This window comes from Malus sylvestris, chromosome 7 (genome assembly GCF_916048215.2).
Source record: "Malus sylvestris chromosome 7, drMalSylv7.2, whole genome shotgun sequence".
Taxonomy (NCBI): Eukaryota; Viridiplantae; Streptophyta; class Magnoliopsida; order Rosales; family Rosaceae; genus Malus; species Malus sylvestris.
The window spans coordinates 31,522,192-31,525,475 of NC_062266.1; the positions used below are offsets into that span (position 1 = coordinate 31,522,192).

The window sequence follows — 3,284 nt, forward strand, 5'->3', positions numbered from 1 at the left end:
TTTTTGTACCCAACATCTAATAAGAGGTGATTAAGTTGGGAACAATATCGGTAATATTAATATTGAACCGTTCTTGTACCTATAAAATTTATCAATATACTAATGATATTGCAACTTTCAATTACTTTTCTACTTGTATGAAAATATCGATATTATTATATTCCAATCCTTGACAGAGCTAAGAGTTTTGAATAATGGGGTCATCATATCAACCAACTCTTGCCAACATACCGAAAGTTTATGCTAATATATGTCGACAACTACTATTATTTTGTAGAGACTTGTCGAGGGTAGATGCAGGATACTATAGAGTAATATTGAAGACTGCAAAGACTTGTAAACTAAGATATTTCATCGAGCGCATAGTGCACACAATAGAGTTGCACACAAGAAGAGAGAGAAAAATAAGGCAATTATGATAGAAGAAAATAGAAGAAGTAGGATGAGGAAGAGGTTGTGATTAAGTTTGTCTTAATTATTTATAGAGGTCAAAACACGAACAAATATACATACGATTTTTGAAATTGTAACTTAGTTTCCTGATACCGCCCAAAAAAAATTCCGAATTTTATCTCATATCGACGGGTTTAGTTTTCTTCCTTTAATCTCACTTTGTGAATAAAATCCCTTATCTTCCCATGCACCTGTAACCTGTTAACTACATTGTAGTGTTTGGGAATTGAAAGGAAAATCAAGAAGGAAGATTAAGAGAAATGGATGAACAGAGAGTTTGAGAGAGAGAGAGTTTAAAGAGAGAAACAATTGATTGTATTGATACTGAATTAATTTCTTTACAACTATGAGACTATAGTTTATATAGCCACATTCTCAACTGTCTAACTAACTATTTTAGAATGATATATTCAACATCCCCCCTCAATCTCAACTGGGACTTCCCAGTTTGAGATTGAAGCAACCCAATCAATGGAGCCAAGTAAAAATAACCCAATGTCCCATGTTTAGGTACGCCAATCGTCCAAAAGCTAAAAGCAGTATTCAAAGTACTTTTGTCAGACATCAGCAAGTTCTCTGCTTCAAATGAGTATCTTCTCTGCTTCAAATGTTATCAACCCTGAATTACTTAACAATATGTCAACAAGAAATGCACTCCGGCAATCGGCCTTAATGGAGGTGCACACAAGAACAACAAACAAGACTTTTCAACAACTTTACTCCGGCTATCGGCCTTTAAGGAGTAACACACAATATCTGAGACAAAACTTTTCACTCCGGCTATTGGCCTTGTGGAGGAAACAAACAACTTACACAGAGATAATGGCTTTGGCCTTATATCCCAAATCAAGAGTGCAGAAAGATGGCATCGGCCTTGTTTTCTTTCGCACAAAAAATCAACAAACCCAGAGCAAATAATCGTGAAGCAAAAAAAACTTTGACTGCGATACTCCATCAAACACATGGAGTGCAAGATATGAACAAACCTGACAATTCTTCGAACCTGACAATTCTGCGAACCTTGAATCTGTACTTGAACTAGAAAAGAATCTTGAACTAAGACACTCTTGGCAATCGGCCTTAATACACGAATGAACACAAAATCCTTCATTGAGACAATTACACAAACAGTTGATATGCTGGAAAGAGAACCAGTAATCGAAAACAAAACCTGAGAACTTGAATCTTGAAAGTATACCAAATCACAGAGAAGCACCATAAATCTTCAACAATGTCAGCGGAAGAACAAAAAAACTTACTGCAGCAATTCATCAAACACCAACGATGCAACTTGATTCTGGACTGCAGCGAACAAGAAGCACAAGATTCTGAGGAAAACCATGAATCTGGCGAAGACGCACCAACTTCTGAGGAGAACTCCGATTCCGGCGAATCAGCACCAACTTCTGAGGAAACCTCTAGGTCCAGCGAAGTAGCGCCAACTTCTAAGGAAAACACCGATTTCAATGAAGACCCAATGTCAGTGATCGGTTCCAATGAAGTTGAAGGAACCATTTATGGGAATATCTCTGATTCCGGCGAAGCAGCACCAATTTCTGGGGAAATGTCAATGATCGAAGCACCAATTTCTGCGAAAATCTCCGGTTCCGAGCAAGAATATCGGCCAATTTCTCCGAAAATGTCGGATCCATGGAAACAAGAGGAAATACCAAATTGTGATGATTATGTTCCATGGTTGATCGATAACACTGAATTTGTACAGGAACTCGTTGAGGAGCTGATGATTGGAGATCCACCTTTGCTCGATTACTCTAACGAGAACCCTTCAAGAAACAAAGTCGCCTGGAACGCGTTGGTGGCACCAAGGATCTCCAAAAGAACGCTCATTCTCAGTCGATTCACATCCACAATAACTGAGTAAGAAATTGATTCTGCTTCCGTCTCCGATTCGGGGATCAGAGAAAAGAAGAAAACACCAAAGAACTTAGACGAAAAATTCAAGAAAATCTGAAGAGAAAATAAAACCAGACAAAGAAATCTAAAAGAAAATACGGAACCACCAGAATCAATGGCGTAAGCCTGGTGGCTCTGATACCATGTTAACTACATTGTAGTGTTTGGGAATTGAAAGGAAAATCAAGAAGGAAGATTAAGAGAAATGGATGAACAGAGAGTTTGAGAGAGAGAGAGAGTTTAGAGAGAGAAACAATTGATTGTATTGATACTGAATTAATTTCTTTACAACTATGAGACTACAGTTTATATAGCCACATTCTCAACTGTCTAACTAACTATTTTAGAATGATATATTCAACAATCCCTTTCAAATCACACCACATTACACATGAATCACATGATATAACATGATCTGTTATCAAATATTTGTTTTTTTTTGGCATTTCATGATTTATTTATCACGTATGCGGAGGGTGTTGTGTGATATTCTGGTAGCCACGTTTTGACGTGGACGCTTTGACAATACCTCTTTTAATTGTAGCAGACAAGTGTTTCTCATTATCGTTTCGAGTTTTTGTTTCTTTTATTCATCCATTTTTCTATAAACATTCAGCATTGCACCGAAAATTTTAATAGAACGAGAAAATTTTATTGATAATAAAAAATATTAAAATTAATCAGATGAGACATAAATCTTATATCTCATCATTTTTTATTTTTAATTTAATTATAAAGTCATCGCTCATGTTATGAAATGGCAATGATATAACACTTGCTTTTTGAGTTGAAGTTTCATAAAATTATAGGGTACCATCTTGCTTAATTGTAACAAATGACACGCGATTTTCTTCTGAATACTCAAATAGGAATAATTTTCACACTTTTTAGTTTTTTCTTCTCATGCATGCTATATG

The 3,284-nt window shown here is 36.0% G+C and overlaps 1 long non-coding RNA gene across 1 annotated transcript; it reads right to left on the reverse strand.

The window, feature by feature from the left end:
- Positions 1 to 826: 826 nt before the first annotated feature.
- On the reverse strand, positions 827 to 2,641 carry LOC126627951 (uncharacterized). The gene is made up of 3 exons (XR_007625186.1): positions 1,870 to 2,641; positions 1,713 to 1,830; positions 827 to 983 (listed from the first exon to the last, which is right to left on the reverse strand). It is a non-coding gene; the product is annotated as an uncharacterized LOC126627951 (long non-coding RNA).
- Between the last annotated feature and the right edge of the window lie 643 nt (positions 2,642 to 3,284).